The sequence below is a fragment of the Tachypleus tridentatus genome, chromosome 2, assembly GCF_004210375.1.
Source record: "Tachypleus tridentatus isolate NWPU-2018 chromosome 2, ASM421037v1, whole genome shotgun sequence".
Taxonomy (NCBI): Eukaryota; Metazoa; Arthropoda; class Merostomata; order Xiphosura; family Limulidae; genus Tachypleus; species Tachypleus tridentatus.
The window spans coordinates 144,419,218-144,438,758 of NC_134826.1; the positions used below are offsets into that span (position 1 = coordinate 144,419,218).

At 36.1% G+C, this 19,541-nt stretch overlaps 1 pseudogene across 1 annotated transcript in view; it reads left to right on the forward strand.

The window, feature by feature from the left end:
* Nucleotides 1-19,125, forward strand: part of LOC143245287 (arrestin homolog) — a 69,757-nt pseudogene extending 50,632 nt beyond the window's left edge. The window contains exon 4 of the transcript XR_013025557.1: nt 17,990-19,125. The product of XR_013025557.1 is annotated as an arrestin homolog (transcript). The remainder of the gene's footprint in view (nt 1-17,989) is intronic.
* Nucleotides 19,126-19,541: the final 416 nt, after the last annotated feature.

Below are 19,541 nucleotides of genomic sequence, written 5' to 3' on the forward strand. Positions count from 1 at the left end.
GTTGTTAGTTTTTATATCTTCAGGTTCTTAAGTAACGTAGAATGTAAAGTGTAGCAAGTAATTTTATCAAACTAGAAACAGTTTATTATATTTTTCATTTAATGTTTGCAAATCAAATAACGACCTATGGGCTAAACAGTCTGGTCACAAACCTTATGTTACGGGTCAGACATAAGCGTTTTTTTAATAATTTACGTAGGAACGTACACGATTGCTCTTGACCCAAAAGCAGGCTTAACAGTCGTTTACATAAAGTAATCTAAATTGAAAGTGTGGAACTTGCCTCGTGACACATCGTGGCTTAAACCTTGTTCGTTCCATTTCACAACTCAGCAAACTAACCACTAGATAAGAACAAACCCAAATTGTCTACGAAACAAGCGAGTTATTTTAAAGTGAATATTTATAGCAAAATATATGCAAAAAACTAAATTATACTTTTATGAGTAGATTTTGTTTTTCATGGAAACCACTAATATAGTTTCAAAATTTGACCAAATAAGACATGTAATAATCACTTTTTTTTCAATTCACAACTAAGTAACTCATTTCCTAAGATTAGACTTCTATTACGTTCTGTTTCTGCTTTATTTATCATGGTAATTACAGAGCCCAATGCAAACACATTAATTCACACCAATCTAGTAACCATGCGTAATGGAATAATTAAAGTAACACGTGGCTTAGCTGCAGTGTGGAAAATTTATTCGTTTTTCATCTTGAAAATTCAGCGGTGTGTTAATTTTAAAAATAAATTATAAAAACTGTTCAGCAAGCATAAGAGTGAAGAAAAACAATATTCTTACGTGAGAGTTTCAAGAAGAAACTCTATCATTTCTAATCTTCGTTTTCTCATCTTTTAAAGCGATAGATATTCTAAACAATTTGGAACATGAACCAATACACCTTAGTAGTTTGTTAGGCCTGATCCAAATGTGTATCGAGGCCCGGCATGGCCAAGCGCGTTAAGGCGTGCGACTCGTAATCTGAGGGTCGCGAATTCGCAACCCCGTCGCGCCAAACATGCTCGCCCTTTCAGCCGTGAGTGCGTTATAATGTGACGGTCAATCCCACTATTCGTTGGTAAAAGAGTAGCCCAAGAGTTGGCAGTGGGTGGTGATGACTAGCTGCCTTCCCTCTTGTCTTACACTGCTGAATTAGGGACGACTAGCACAGATAGCCCTCGAGTAGCTTTGTGCGAAATTAAAAAAAAACAAACAAACGAAACGTGTATTAAGTGGACGTTGAATAATGTCACGTGGTTTTTGTAACTGGAGTATAAATGTTTATATAGCACTTTTTTATAGCTAAGTTATTTCCATTTTATTTCTTCTAGCGTTGCATATCAAGGCAGTTAAAGCACTTGAGTGACAACAAGTAAACCGTCTCTTCGAATCCCCGTCACACCAAACATGCTCGCCCTTTTGTAATGGTACGGTCAATCCCACTATTCGTTGACAAAAGAGCAGCCCAAGAGTTGGCGGTAGTTGGTGATGACTAGCTGCCTTCCCTCTGGTCTTACGCTGCTAAATTAGGGACAGCTACGGCAGATAGCCCTCGTGTAACTTTACGAAAAATTCAAAAACAAACAAACCATTCAAATAATGTGTTTGTTCTTTAAAACCGTGAGAGCATTATAATGTGATAGTCAATCCCACTTTTCGTTGGTAAAATAGTAGCCCAAAAGTAGACAGTGAGTGAATGGTGTTGACTTTAACCTGTCCTTTCCACACGAAAATACTAAAAAAGCAATAAAAAACAAAAGTGAATTCATACTGAAAAAACGTCCAATAGGATCACTTTCAGACGCTATTTACGTCAAAAATTACACTCTTTAACTAAATTACAGCATTGAGATTGGAAATTTCGATGTATATAGTCACAAGTCACGTGTTTGTTAAGGATCAAAGTGATTGGATGAGAATATTACCGTATATAGTAAGTAAACAGATCTAGAGAACAATAAATACAAAATAAATCACGCTATGTGTTCAGTAGTCAACAACTCCTAACCTTAACTGATGGAGCTGAGTATCGTGTTTCATTGTACAAAATAAATCACGCTATGTGTTCAGTAGTCAACAACTTCTAACCTTAACTGATGGAGCTGAGTATCGTGTTTTATTGTACAAAATAAATCACGCTATGTGTTCAGTAGTCAACACCTCCTAACCTTAACTGATGGAGCTGAGTATCGTGTTTAATTGTACAAAATAAATCACGCTATGTGTTCAGTAGTCAACAACTCCTAACCTTAACTGATGGAGCTGAGTATCGTGTTTCATTGTACAAAATAAATCACGCTATGTGTTCAGTAGTCAACAACTCCTAACCTTAACTGATGGAGCTGAGTATCGTGTTTCATTGTACAAAATAAATCACGCTATGTGTTCAGTAGTCAACAACTCTCTAACCTTAACTGATGGAGCTGAGTATCGTGTTTCATTGTACAAAATAAATCACGCTATGTGTTCAGTAGTCAACATCTTCTAACCTTAACTGATGGAGCTGAGTATCGTGTTTCATTGTACAAAATAAATCACGCTATGTGTTCAGTAGTCAACAACTCCTAACCTTAACTGATGGAGCTGAATATCGTGTTTCATTGTTAAACACAACAGTTCTTGTTGTAATAAGAAAACATCAAAGACGATAGTTTTGTCCATACATCTTAACAAACTGTCTATAGACTCTCCAATGCACGTGGACCCCTAAGCTCGTGTTTGAGCTCAATAAAGACTAAAGTGTCCTCTGATGTTGCATCTAGAGACTTAACTGTGGTACAGTATATGAGAGTATGGTAATATTGCTTTCTTCTGACGTGTGTTTCACGAAAGTAGTTGTTAAATTAGGCACGTGTTTTTGTTGGTTTTTTTAACTTCGTGAATCTTAAAGATCGTTATACGTCACATCCGGTCGCATTCTTATCAATGGTATTGCCACGAAATATTTCCGATCGTGTTTTGTGATTGGAAGGTTATTTTTCACAACAATAGCCATCACTTTATGAGTGGGCGTATTCGTGTGGATTGGGGCGTGGTTTCTGAGCCCGTTCACCAATGAGCTCTCTACTTTTGCATAGAACGCTGAAGGTTATTTTTTTTAGACTACTGTGCACTTCCGCTACTTCTTTAGGAGTCAGCTGTATGAATATTTGTCTTTAAAAATGATTGGTAAATATTCATCCAATCGCAGGTCTGTCCGTGGAACTCTGCTTTGTTGATTGATCATAAAACAAATAGGTATAGTTTTACTTATCATGGCGTCACACCCCGCAACTACAGTCAGCGTAATCATATTAGCATACACATTATGAATAGCTGAAACAAACTGCTTTGTTTGTTTGTTTGTTTTTTTGAATTTCGCGCAAAGCTACTCGAGGGCTATCTGTGCTAGCCGTCCCTAATTTAGCAGTGTAAGACTAGAGGGAAAACAGCTAGTCATCACCACCCACCGCCAATTCTTGGGTTACTCTTTTACCAACGAAGAATGTGATTGAGTGTATTATTATAACGTCCCCACGGCTGAAAGGTCGAGCATGTTTGGCGCGACGGGGAAAGAAACAGCAATCAGATATTCTTAACTAAGAGATCGGTGTTAGTATGCTATCAAACCTCATATAAGATTATATATCCTTTACCAAAGTTAGAATGTGTTACGTTTTTATGATCTCCGAAGTTCAAATTATATTCTCAAACCGGAATTAATAATCGCATAATAATTAACATGTGGGCAGTTTAAATATAATTACACAAATGTTTTTCATTATTATAACAATAATTTTACTTCCGTGTAGGCAGATTACACGTCAAACCTATATATAGCTGAGATATTGTAACAATTGTTCGATATGTATAAGTGCTATTGTTTAGCATTACAAAGGTTAACGTTTCTCAGCCAAAATCTACGACTTGCAGATTTGTATGTTTGTTTTCTCACAACAGTTTTATTTGGTGTGTTATGTAAATTAAACCAAAGATGCGTGAAAAATAGATAATATAATTCGCCTTTGTCTTCCTCAATGAAATTTGTGAAATTCGTTGCGATCTCACAAAGTCAAACTGTCGCCGTAAAGAGAGCAATATGTGAAGTACACCCGAAGTTTGTTTTCCTATTAATTAATTTAGACAGGTGAACTTTTGTTTATTCAATAACAATTTAAAAAAATTCATAGATATGGTAGTGCTGACAAGGTTTATATGTACAGAAACTGATTATAGAATATGCATAACTTCTATTGCCTTATTATAGCTAGTTATAAGTTATTTTCTTTTTTTATATTCCCGAATTATTCCATTATGGGATGACCAGTGTTGTAGATAGTATGTGCACTTCACGATAGATGTTTTCAGTACGATGACTAACTCTGTCAGTCTTCCTTCTGACCTAGATGCTCTACTGATATATAGTTATCCATACCTTTAGAAAGTGGTATTTTGTGTGTATGTGTGTGTAATAAATATTAATTTGTCTCGCACTGCCATCTCAAAGCTTTCTTCAATGCGATAAAATGAAACAAAGTTTCCTGCCATTCCTCCGGTTATAACGAGTACTCCTTTCACCTGTGAGGTCACTAGCATTCCTGGAAAAGTAATGATATGTTCCTTGTACGTACAAATAACATTCCACGTAACTCCTGACTGATGCTGATAAGGTCCGAGACCTCACAAAAAACAAACACTACATTTCTCTACTTTAACCTCGCACCATCAGGACCAACTATACTTAATAATACAACTTATATTTTATTAATTTAACGTAAGACCTCTGAAATAAGTTCATTTTAACAGTATGTTTACTTTTGTTTTTAACTTTACGTTTCAGTTGTGTTACTAGAGTAATGTTTCAGAAGCAGCTCTATTTAAGTTAGAACTTATCTTTATGTAGAAAACACCATCAAGTGTTCAGTGGAACTCACAAAGTTTCATAACAAAGTGTCTCGTTTACCCTAATAATATAAGAAACACAAAGTTAACCGTGACTGACTGACTCGTTGTATAATTAGTTTTTAAAATACTTCTTATTTTTCGAGAAATGGAAACTCAGTTTAATGATTTGAATATATATTTCACGTGATTGCAATTTATGCTAATAAACGAATCGGACCAACAAATTGTTGCTCAGGGGGACAAGAAGGTTGAACCAACCAACAAATGATAAATTGCCGAGAGGTGACAAGAAAGTTAAACTAACCAACAAATAATTGATGAGGGAGGGGCAAAAATGACAAAGCAACCCATAATTGGTTTCTGGAGGAAGACAAGAACTGTTATGGTTTCTCATTAAATATAGTAACAATAATAATGTTCAATATAGAGCAAGAGAAATTAATGATCTTATAAAACAATTATTTATTTTATTTATTCTTATTGGGCGTAATCTAGTACAAATCCTTTGATGCATGTTTATAGTGTAATATTTCGTTTATATACCCAGGCAACCATTTCCTATCGGATGAAACAGCATATATTCGTGTACCTCAATAGCTTGCAATAGAGAGAACTTTATGACCATCGTGTTCATAAAGTAATTAAGTAACTATAAAGAAACACAGTCAACGCGGTAAGACGTGACTACAGCATACAAAACAAGCCATTCTTTATGGTTAAATTACATTGGTTGGAGTATTAAAACGGTCTAACATTTCACGTGTCCAGAGCGTCCATCTAATGAAAAGAAACATGAAATACTACACAACTAGTACCCTTAATATCTTAGCTCTCTATTGGAGAACTTGATGTGACTAATTACCCCCCCCCTACCTCCCCGTTTTGTCTCCTTTAAATAAAGCAAATATTTTTGTCTGTGACGGGAAACCCATTTGAAATAAAAATGTATCTCAAAACAGCTGGTATGGGCATTAATAAAGCAGATAACAACGTTTAGACCTTCTTAGGTCATCTTCAGGTAAGAAGATCCAGAAGTTATTTTATCTGCCAATGAAACGTGTAAACACACAGTCAGTTTGGTTTGGTTTGTTTTGAATTTCGCTCAAAACTACACGAGCGCTATCTGCGCTAGCCATCCCTAATTTAGCATTATAAGACGAGAGGGAAGGCAGCTAGTCATCACCACCCATCGCCAACTCTTGGGCTACTCTTTTACCATCGAAAAGTGGGATTTGACTGTAACGTTGTAACGCCCCCACAGCTGAAAGGTCGAGCATGTTTGGCGTGATGGGGATTCGAACCCGCGATCCTCGGATTACGAGTCGAGTGCCTTAACCACTTGGCCATGCTGAGCCTCAATAATCCAAATGAATTATTTTACACTAAAGCCTGGATATAGAGAGAAAGAACAAATTAAAAAAAAATAGGTACTTAAGTTTTGTCTCATAGTTTGTTTATTTGATGTTAAGCATACACTACACAATGGGCTAGCTGTGGTCTGCCCAACACGGGTATCGAAACCCGGTTTATAGCGTTGTAAGTCCGCAGAGGAATTATACGAACATGAAAACATCCAATTAATTAGAAAAACAAATTAGCATCAGAATCGTTGCGTGAGTAACATAAGAATGTTTTCGCATCATTAGAGGAAGTTTTACTATATTTTCTTTTTACGGATACTTTAAGCAATGTTAATCATAATTTATCTGTAATTATATTTTAAAAAGACAACAAAAGGATAAAAATACAAATATGAAAAACTAAATTGAACATAACTCGTTGAAATCGTGATGTTTTCCATGAATATAAGTTTACATGTAAAACAGTAACAGACAGTAAAACTGTCGCACTTTAATTAAAAAGAAGGTCATTCGTATTTTGACCCCTAGTGGGATAATGGTCAGTCTACGAACTTATAACGCTAAAGTCTGGGGTTCGATTCCTCGCGGTGGACATAGCAAATAGCCCAAGATAGCTACGCGTAGAACTAACAAACATTGGATTTTATATCTGATTTGATTTCTACCATCTACTCAACTCGTCAGTGTAGCAATTTTCATCTACTCAACTCGTCAGTGTAGCAATTTTCATCTACTCAACTCGTCAGTGTAGCAATTTTCATCTACTCAACTCGTCAGTGTAGCAATTTTCATCTACTCAACTCGTCAGTGTAGCAATTTTCATCTACTCAACTCGTCAGTGTAGCAATTTTCATCTACTCAACTCGTCAGTGTAGCAATTTTCCTTTTACGTTATTCGAACACAATCTGAGTTCATTTGTTAGCAGTAGCGATTTTCAAAGAGAAATGGCTCAAATATTTAAATATATATTATCTTTATCGTACGAGCTTGGCAATACTTAACGGTTAGAATGTTGGATTTGCAATCTGTGGGTCGAGCCTTAAAAGCCGTTTACCAAATAAGTTTGCTTTTCTTAGGTATGGGGGCGTTATAACGCAACGATGTCATCACTTTTCAACAGTTGGCGGCATGCACTGTTGACTATCCGCCTTCCCTCCAGTCGATCACCTCTAAATTAGAGACAAGTGACAAAGGTATTCCTCGAATTGCCTATCACGCACTTCAACAAAATAAGCAAATGATATGCTGTAAGTTAGATATTTAAAAGCATGTTTTTATCCTTGTCACGCTATCTGTAGGTTCACAATCGCTAAAATTTTATAAGAAATAACATACCAGTTTATTCATTATGCACAGCGCTATCGAACTGCCATATGTTTCTGAAATCTATTTCGTATTTCGAGTTAAATGTTGAATTCTCGACTAAGTACTCTTATTATAGCAAAATAGAGTGGTACTTGTTTATAATATATGAATTGTAGAATTAAGTTAAAGTGGTGAACATGTTAACCAAATCAGTATCAAATTGAATGTGAAAAAGTACTGACGCCCCTTTACAAAATGATTATTAAAGCCTCGGGCGCATGACTGGAAAAGAATTATGAGACATTTAACGAATTAACTCATCAAGGTTTATAAACGTTTTGTAGTTCTATTAACATGTTGAGAGTCAAATAACTGAGAACGTTAAACACGTACTTAATGGTTCAGCACTAGCCTCGTGCCCGAGGCTTAAGCTCACGAAGGTCGATCGGTGTCACGCATAGGCACGTGGATCGAAGCGCACACAACTGACAGTACAAAGCACGTGCTTTTAAATATGCAGATAACGTCTACGAACGACCAGTTGTAGTCGTTAGCTCACGAATACGTTGGTATTGTATATTCATTTATCAGGCTACAATGATGTCTATCATCAGGCTATTCTCCTCATAATTTTACCTGACTCCATACAGTGGTGTCTAGTGATAGGCTATTCTACACCCAGTTTCATATAACTCCATGTAGTGATCAATTTCATTACTTCAAAATATATTATATCAGTCTAAGATCTCCCCCACATACCAATCATGTGACACAGTGGTATGTTTGCGGGCTTACAATGTTAGAAGTTGGGTTTCCATACCCGTTGTGAGTAAAGCACAGTTATTTCGTTGTGTAGCTGTGTGCGTCATAACAATCTAATATTTCACACAACTCAATACAAAGATTAGCTACGTAAACAGTGCATAATTATGTCATTTGTAAACTTTTATACACCGACCGCAAAAAGATTTCTGTACTTTTTATGGTAACAAAAGAAAGGTAAGTTAAGGAAATTAAACTTTGCTCATGAATAAATTTTATAAAATAACAGAAGTGTCTTGCAAGTAACTGTTTAGTGTAACGTTACCTCACAAAGAAACACCTAGCATGTACCGACAATAGTAGTTTATCTTATAAAGAAATAAATAGTGCTCACTTCCCCAGATAACAAACACCTAGCTGTTAACATGTACCGACAGTAGTAGTTTATCTTGTCAGGAAGCATCTGGTGCTCGAATTGAATAGGAAGTAACTTCTCGAATTTAAGTTGTATGTAGAAATCTAGTTGTTGTAGAAGATCTATTTCTTCCCGTGCCTTATAATTCCTGCAGGAAGGTTATGTTTGAAGTTAAACATAAAGCTATACGACGGCTATTTGTTCTTTGTCCACAAGGGGTATAGAAACCAGGTTTCTAAGACCGTTGTAAGACCGCTGACATACTGTTGTGCCACTGGGAGTTCCTGCAAAAAAGCAAATAGTAATTTACCATAACATTTATAACAATATATAGATATATATATTGTATTAGTGCCTCTAATAGAAAATCCCTGATACTATTGACGCTGGTGAAACAGTTTTCTTAGATTTTATTTCTCTTATGCTCAAGTTAACATAAATATGACTTCATACGCTCTGCCCAACACTCTGAGACAACATAAACTCTGCACAACACTCTGAGACAACGTAAACTCTGCACAACACTCTGAGACAACGTAAACTCTGCACAACACTCTGAGACAACGTAAACTCTGCACAACACTCTGAGACAACATGAACTCTGCACAACACTCTGAGACAACATGAACTTTGCACAACATTCTGAGACAACATGAACTTTGCACAACACTCTGAAACAACATGAACTCTGCACAACATTCTGAGACAACATGAACTTTGCACAACACTCTGAAACAACATGAACTCTGCACAACACTCTGAAACAACATGAACTCTGCACAACACTCTGAGACAACATGAACTTTGCACAACACTCTGAGACAACATGAACTCTGCACAACACTCTGAGACAACATGAACTTTGCACAACATTCTGAGACAACATGAACTCTGCACAACATTCTGAGACAACATGAACTCTGCACAACATTCTGAAACAACATGAACTTTGCACAACACTCTGAGACAACATGAACTTTGCACAACACTCTGAGACAACATGAACTCTGCACAACACTCAGAGCTACATGAACTCTGCACAACACATTTGCACATTATTAAATGCACGTTTGTTTACACTTCTTCCCACAAGTGCCCCGCCGCTACAGCGGTAAATCTACGGATTTACAACACTACAATCAGGGGCTCGATAAACTGAGCAAATTGCCAGATTTGGCTTTGCTATATAAAAACACACACGCACTGTTCCCACAAACTGCCTCACGTTATCTGATATGTCATTTGTTACGTATACGCTGTCGGACGACTATAAAACTAACAATGAACAACCGATAGGGCAATTTCTAACCCTTGAATTCCCCTAGGCCCCATTCATTCAGTGATTTCAGTTCTGGATAGCACTATTATGTTAATTTTGTTGCTATGATTTACTGTACGTTATTAAGTACCATGACAATGGTATCGATTTCTTCATTCCCATTTTATACCAACCTCTCAAAGCAGTTAATAAAGGGCAGTCAGTCAGACCGTAAATACGATTGAACAAAATAATTACGTCTTTATATAATCCCTTTATTTTCGTATCTTCTGTGCTCTCAAAACGACTTAACCGTTCAGAATATATCCATCTAATCGAAAACAATTTAAATGTGAAAAAAATGCGACTGCAAAAAAAAATGTTTAGAGTGCAACTTAAGAGAAAGAAATCAAAGTTGGCGGACAAATTGGTAGCTATACGTAGGACTAATAATAATCTTTAGAAGTAATATTCATTCATTAATTAGCTGACGTGGGGCATGATAATTGGTAAAACAAAACACAAGGCCTAGCTAATTAATGAATAAATATTTGCCATAAAATTATTATCATTGCTATAGCTAGCTCACTTTTTACACACCTAAGGTGTTTTTGATTAGATATTGTGAATGTTTGTCGATACATACCAACAAGCCACTGCAAGTAAGAAAGTGGCATTAACCTTAGGTTAGCAATCATGTTATTCGAGACAAACATGTACTTCACAGAACCAACCGGGTTTATTAAAATATACGGTGGTATTTTTTCTATCTAACTCTGTGTTAACGGTGTTCTTTATAGTAACACCATGGAATCCAGATTAACCGTTTCTTGTAATCACCGCAGCGCAATCAGTACAGCTGCTGAAAGCATCATTACTTACGCTAATTACCTGAGCTAATACTAAATGATACTTTAATTAAAAGTTCAATGTTTGATGATTCAGATGAGATGAGTTTGAAATTCATAATCAAGATGGGGTAGTTAGTGTTTTCACCATGTGTGCGAATCGTGGAGTCTGGTGGATTTCACAGTTTTTACCAGTTCTACTTGATACTTCCACATGTTCGCAGGTGTAATTGGCGCATAGTTTTGTGAGAGAAAGTTGCATTACAGCCACAACATGTGTATTTATATACAATCCAGGAATACGTATGGAAACAATTTAACTAATCTTAAATAAATTCGGGATGACGAGAAACCCACTTGAGTGTGTGTTTTCTTATAGAAAAACCACATCGGACTATCTGCTGAGCCCACCGAGAGGAATCGAACCCCTGATTTTAGCCTTGGATAACCGTGGATATACCGCTGTACTAGCGTTGGGGCAATACCCACTTGATAGTTTGTTTGTTTTGAATTTCGCACAAAGCTACTCAAGGACCATCTGCGCTAGCCGTCCCTAATTTAGCAGTGTAAGTCTAGAGGGAAGGCAACTAGTCATCACCACCCACCTCCAACTCTTGGGCTACTCTTTTACCGACGAATAGTGGGATTGACCGTCACGTTATAACGCCCCCACGGCTTAAAGGGCGAGCACGTTTGGTGCGATGGGGATTCAAACCCGCGACCCTCGGATTACGAGTCGAAAGCTTTAACCCACCTCGCCATGCCGGGCCAAACCCCCTTGAAGTATAAATCTTCAGGTTGAAATGTTGGTCTGTACTTTGTTTTAATTAAAGTGTTAATACCTATACCAGCCGTCTTGAGAATACAATCTTAAATAATCTTTTCTCTGACTAATATGAAACATACACAAGCTTAAATCACCAGCAGTTTGAAGTATTACTCAAACTTGTCCTCCTGGATAACCACTTTGTCATGAACAGTCTGCTATATGTTTAATTATTTGATGTAGTAACGGGATCACCTTTAAGACCGAGTCTCGCTAACCCACTCCTTTGTTGCTATAAGCGTGTCTGGTTAGACACCTATCCTGGTGAATTTAAGTCGACTCTATATAGAATTTTGATATGATTTGTTTTGAGTTTCGCGCAAAGCCACACGAGGGCTATCTGCGCTAGCCGTCCCTAATTTAGCAGTGTAAGATTAGAGTGAAGGCAGCTAGTCATCACCACCTACCGCCAACTCTTGGGTTACTCTTTTACCAATGAATAGTGGGATTGATCGTGCTTTATAACGCCCCCACGGCTGGGAGGGCGAGCATTTTTGGTGTGACAGGGATTCGAACTCGCGACACGCAGATTACGAGTGGAGCGACTTGACCACCTGGCCATACCGGGAGCCATATAGAAGATATGTTGATAACATGCTTACATTTTCTCAAAGTTTTAATTACATCAAACAATTATTGGACTATTTAAATTCAAAACACTATAAAATTAATTTTACTTCTCAAATGAAGAAAAAAGCTGAACATTTGTCTTTTCTTGATATTCAAACAAACATATTATATAAGCCATTCACTAAAATCTGTTTATCGCAAAAAATATATATATATACAGGCTTACATACTCGACTCGACAGCTTTATTCCGAATTCCATTAAGCCTAATCTTAAATTCAATCTTCTCAAAATAGAGCACATAACATCTGTTCTAACTACCTCTCTTTCTTCATATCAAAATCACCAACTCGTATAACATTCTAATAAATAACAGCTATCCCATACACTAACATACAAGTTCCTTCCTCACAAATTTGAATCTCCATCACTATTGATGCTCCTTTCAAGGTAAGCAAAGTTTCAAAGTAAAGTCAAAATGTTTAAGAATAGTTGAACATTTTTATCCAGAAAATAAACTACAAATTATATTTAAATCACCTTTCAAAACACAAAATATATTCAGACCTACAGCTGTGTTTTCCGGGATCGTATATAAATACACATGTGGTCGCTGTAATTCTATTTACATTTACAAAGTTGTACACCAATTACATCTGCAAACATACGGATGTATAAAGTAAAACTGGTAAAAAAAAACTCTCAAACCCACTAGGTTCCACAATTCGCTCACATATTGAAAACACTAACATCCTGTCTTGATAACGAACTTCAAAATCATGTCATCGGGATAATCCAATGTTGAACTCTCAATAGAAGTTTATTTTTTGTAAATGATTTTGTTTGTTTTGTTTTTGAATTTCGTGCAAAGCTAGCTACTCGAGGGCTATCTGCGCTAGCCGTCCCTAATTTAGCAGTGTAAGACTAAAGTGAAGGCAGCTAGTTATCACCACTCACCGCCAACTCTTGGGTTGCTCTTTTACCAACGAATAGTGGGATTGACCGTCACATTATAACGCCTCTACGGTTAAAAGAGCATGTTGGGTGCGACCGGGATTCGAAACTGCGACCCTCGGATTAGCCTTAACACGCTTGGTCATGCTGGGCCTATTGTAAATGAGGTCCCATCTTTAGATAATAGCACAGCTTGTATAGAGTTATGTCTGTTCCGATTAAGTTCTATAACATTGTTACAATTAATGCATTATATCAGTCTTTCGCTGGTACAGCGAAACATTATTTGTTTTCTTGTCTTTCAATTCATTTCATTCTTTAATTATGTTTTTTATTTACTTTATAAAATGTTTGAACTATACAACTTCTGTACCTAATGCTTTACCACGTTCAGTAGATCTTACTTAAATTAGAAAATATACAATCCGAAACCGTCCAAGAATTAACTGGTTTCTTACTGTACAAACACGTTGCCAATTGTTGAACTTCGATTCACGTCGAATGAATATTTTGCTAAAAATTAATAATTTCTTCCGGATATGAAATATTACATATATTATGTAACGTAAGCTTACAATGACCTTTGATAATTGGACATCCGCATGCTCCCTGCTTAATTTGTCCAACTAAGTTATTTTTTATTTGGGTAATTAACCAGCTGGAGTACTGGAATTCGTTGTGGATTAATATTTTTAATATGGTGAAAAGGTAGTTAAATATATCTCATTAATCGTGATTCTGCTAGAAGAAATAAACGTTACACGAAATTACCCAAAAAGACTCGAGCTATAACTTGTTGAAACGTTCGTATTGTGTACATTAGAAGTTTGGAACAGCTTTAATTTGTTACCTAATACCGGTAATAAAGATATTGGGTTTGCTCAGATGTTGTTCATACTTCACTCAGTTACAGTTCCGAGTCCAAAAATGTTTTGGGAACAAATATTTACACATTTTCTTTCCCCACTTATTGACATTTTTGGAAAACAGCGTTGGTTTATTTCCAAATACATGTTAATGTATGTGTGTGTAAATGATTGGTTTGGTTGGTTTTGAATTAATTTCTCGCAAAGCTACACGAGGGCTATCTACGCTAGCCGTCTTTAATTTAGCAGTGTAAGACTAGAGGGAAGGCAGCTAGTCATCACCATTCACCGCCAACTCTTTGGGCTACTCTTTTACCAACTAATAGTGGGATTGACCGTCATATTGTAATGCCCCCACGGCTAAATTAGGAAGTGCTAGCGCAGATAGCCCTCGAGTAGCTTTGCACAAAATTAAAAAAAACAAGAAAAAACACAGGTTTCAAATCACGAACGCGAAACCGACAACTACAAGGGAAATTACTTGTTCAAGAAGATGTGAAATGGGTTAGAAAGGTTACAAACAAACAATATTACCATTCTACTAATAACCAGTTTCCTTCTACTGTAACAAAACACATACATCACAGTTTTCTCTGGTCTAGAAGTATTTACGAGACTAGGGCTAAAACCATCGACTGGTTTCAGAATACGTAACGAATCAGTTAGTGAGAATTACTCCTTCCCTATAAGATTTATTGATTAAATTCGAGTTTCTATATCTTTGACGAGAAAAGCACAGATAACACATATTTGACTGAACTAAACTACAATATTCATGCTCTTTGATTGTTTTTCTTAACGTAATAAATTTGGTTCTGCTTACAAAATGACGTCATGGCATAAAATCGAATCACGACAAACAAAATAAATTAAGATGATGTAACTGTTCTCAGAAGAACACATGCAAACGATGACTGAATAATAATAATTAAAGGTTTCTACTTGAAGGAGGCACGTGGGCTAAGTAAGCCCCTAGGATTTTGACATAGCCATCAAAACTTTAGAACTACTAGCTAAAAAGAAGTTAGCCAGTCAGTAGCACTTGTTTATCGTAAGAGCTCTGACCAACTTTTTAAAACAAGCAACTTGATTGTCTGCTAGTTTTATAGCTCGACCACAGCTGAAGTTTAGACCCTCCGATCCGCAGCCGCACACGCTAACCACCAGGTTACTCTCGGTTAAAGAACGGGAAAGACTTGAAAATTTTATGTATTTCCATTTTCTTTGTTTTCATTTTCCATAGTAAAATATAAACAGTTTTCAAATCCATTAAGTTTACATTAAGACATGTTATTCGACAACAGTATCCAAAAATCTGTTTGTATTCATTTCTAAAAAATATAATTAACTAAAATGTAAAAAATTACAAAGTAATCTAATAATTTACAGTAAATACTCAAATATTTACACTGTTCTAATTTGAAATTTCCTGTGTAAGTTTCAGTCTTAAGCCTACACGTCGAACACGAGCAGATTTCGAGATGTTTGATGGGAAGCGAAGCAGTTAATGTTTGTTTGTTGTTTTTTTTGTTTTTGTTTCACGCAAGGCTACACGAAAGTTATCTGCGCTAGTCGTCCCTAGTAGTATAAGACAAGAGGGAAGGCAGCTAATCATCACCACCCACCGCCAATTCTTGGAATACTCTTATACCAAGGAATAGTGGGATTGACCGTCACATTATAATGTCTCACGACTAAAAGGGCGAGCATGTTTGGTATGACAGGGATTCAAGCCCACGACACTCAGATTACGAGGCGAGCACTCTAACCACCTTACCATGCTAAGCCTAGCAGTTAATGAATGACTCCTTCTATGATGAAAAGCTAAAGCTTTTAGTATCCTGTACTAAACCTCATGTAAACGAGAGGAATGCATACATTTGTGTATTCGCTGTTAGAGTTCTGTAAAGCTTACTCAAGTTCTTCCAATTAGCTAAACTATGACAAGCCTTCATAGCATCAATGCTTTAGAAATCCGCTTAGCTTTTAAAATAACAATTGTAAAGATAGGGAAATTGTTTTTTTTTATAAAACAGTTTTTACAAAAAAAACAGAGCGATTAATTCTTTGTAATTTTGTTTTACCTTTCAATTAATTATTTTGTCAACAACACTAAAAGCATTTTCAAAACTCTACAATTTTAGTCGGGAAGTGGATTATTATTATCATCATTAATTTGACTGTATTTTACCAACGTTCGGTCGGATTTCCTAATATCGTTTTTGTAATGTAGATATGATTATTCAAACTAAATTAATTTGATATCTTTCATCTTTAATATAAACCCAAGTACAATAAATCTGACGTATTTATGAAGTGATTTTCTTAAACAACTTGTATATATATATATATATATACACTCCGAGTTTCAAGGCTGTCATAGGGTAAACTGAATATTATTATTAATATTCGTATTTCACTTAATATCAAACTCAATCACTTGCTGCATTTTGCTCAGTTGATTCTAATAACGTCTTTATTCAACGGGCAAAAACGAATCTCCTTTCTTAATAATTACATTATTAAGTCTTCGTCAATTGAAATTACGTGATTTCTGTTGCCATTCGGGGTCTCTTCCTTTACATCTGACTGACAGTCGATACAAAGAGAAGGAAACATCCATCAATCCTTTAAAAGTATTCATCAGTTCTTCTGACTATGGTTTCAGTTTACAAAGTTTTATCAGTTTTGTGACAACAGATATTACGAATTCTTTGGAATTTCCTTCTTCCATTTCCTTTCATTAGAACATCATGAATTCAGTCTATTTTGAGGTTATTTATTGAAGTTTGGAATGGATAGAAATTCATCCACATCTTGAGTTTTCTTCAGTTGACCTAAAAACAGAAAATGTTTCACTTTATAACATTCTGATGCTTGTGTAGCTTTGACTTCTCGATTCAGTGTTTAAATTGGAGACATGAATTTTTAAAATGCCACATCGTATTAGTCGCTGAAAAGTGGAGTTAATAATACAGACCTACTTATGCTGGCTGATGTGACATCCACTGACAAGTGTTTATTCTTGTTTTACTGTCATAGCTATTGGGTTATAATTCTGCGTTATCCATGGCTACCATTATCAAAATTTACGAACTAACACAGAAAATGTTTGAAAGATTTAAACAAAAAACTATAGTTTCACGGAAGAAATATCTCCTCTCATATTTTAAACTGTTGATATAAAACTTATTAGAAAAGAACTGGTTTAGTTTTCTAATAATGTATAGAAAAACTACTTTTTTTATGATGTATATGGTGCTTGTGTATCATTTCTATAACACAAAATTCTTATTGGAATCCCATCCGTTTTCATGAATGTTACTTCTGAAAAAAAATATAAAAGTTGGTTGTTAATTGTCCGTTCGTTAAAGATGCCTTGGCATGGCCAGTTGGAAAGGCACTCGACTCGTAATTCGAGGGTCGCGGGTTCGAATCCCCGTCATACCAAACATGCTCGCCCTATCAGTCGTGGGGACATTATAATGTTACGGTCAATCCCACTATTTGTTGGTAAAAAAAAAAGTAGCTCAAGAGTTGGCGGTGGGTGATGATGACTAGCTGCCTTCCCTCTAGTCTTACACTGCTAAATTAGAGACGGCTAGCGCAGATAGCCCTCGAGTAGCTTTGCGCGAAATTTAAAAACAAAAACAAACAAACCGTTAAAGATATCTTCTGCAACGCAAGTTTATCTTGAAGAATTATTTTAAGTCAGTATATTAGTAAATGAAATATTTATTAAGACTCATTGTTAGTTCGTTTCGAAAGAAAGAGACCATGTGTGATTTACGAGTCTTGTAAGAAGAAAGGAAACATACATTAGCATGTACCACGTAATGTCTTGGTTGGTTCAGTTTGTTTGTTCTTCACTTTAAATTCGTTTTCTGCTCTTTTGATTAATAAATATGATCCTTATCTGTTCTTGGTGTTTCCAGGTGAACGACTAGATGACAGAAGTCACAAGAGAAGTTCAATTAGAATGGGTTTACGTTGTATACACTACACTCCAACTCAAGCGTTTAATCCAATGACACATCCAACAGCTTCGGTGAGAAAAAATTTTGCTTTCAGTCCTGGGAGGCTTGATGTCGAAGTGAAGTTGGACCGTGAAATTTACCAGCATGGAGACACGTTGCGAGTTCACGTAACCTTAAATAACAACAGTATCAAGACAGTCCAGAAGATCAAACTATACGTCGTTCAGCATGTTCTGGTTTGCATGTTTACTAACGGACATTTCAAAAACCTCGTGGGAAACGCAGAGACCGACAAGAAACATCCAATACCAGCTGGTGCCAGTATATCACGTGATTTTGCTATCAAATTAATGAGCTATCTCAAGTATCCTGTTGCTTTAGCGGTGGAAAGTGGCCTTCAAGAGGACATCCCAATTTTGGCCTCAACAACCAGTACTACTGGCCCAAGGGAAAAAAACCCTTATGGTGTGGTAGTTTCATACGAAGTGAAGGCTAAGATCGTTTTAGGATGTATTGATCGATCCATCGTTGTGCGATTACCTTTAAGATACTTAAGTCTCGACCACTGGATGACCAGGCTAGAAATGGTTATGAGGCGACCCAGACAAGCCAACAAAAAACAGTGAGCATTGATATTATTGAAGCAGACCCGATGATTGCAGAGCAAATCGCAAAATTCGCGAGCCTTCGAAGCTGAAATTGAAAACAAAACCAAAACCAAAAAAGATACGTTCAGCTGCCTTGTTGCATACCATAATGAGTTAGAAGCGAATACGAGGCTTAGCAAGATTCTAGTTCTGATGACTCAGTTGTATCCTACACGTTCTCTTCAGAAATCAGGGCTTTGAATTTCGCAGAATCTCGTTTTTTCACTTCTTGACTCCACGTGTCGAAGTCGTTCCTTCAATGTTTATTCTATCTAGATGGGAAACTAGATATCTGTCGCAGAGCTCAAAAGACAGGCTGTGCCTAACAGCTTAACAAGTATGTGAAATTGATGAGAGATTTTGGTTACAAATGTACATTCTCAGAAACTGAAATTAAAAACTACTTTATATTCCATCAATATATACATATACAGATAACCAACCAACCTTCATATTTAGCTTTGAAATTGTTATAAAAAATTCGACAAGGTTTGTTTTTTTTAGTTTCTATAATATTCAAAATCTGTTCAGGCTGCAGCGGAAGACGTCCTGACGTAAGAAAGACACCAACAAGTACATAAATACACACCCACATACACGTGTATAGCCATACCTACATTCTCTTATTCCAAACTATACCCGCTTATACACAAAGTACATAAATATATATATCATATTTTTAAACCAATGAATTAATTTTGTAATTTATAAATACTTCTCTGTAACCACTAAAGCTCCAAAAGTCAAAATTATCTCGTTCAAGATATACGTCCAATTTCAAAAATGCCAATTTTTTCCCGTTACATTCGAAACGTTAATGAAACCGCTTTGTTATCGAAGTGTTTTAATGAAATAACTGTTGT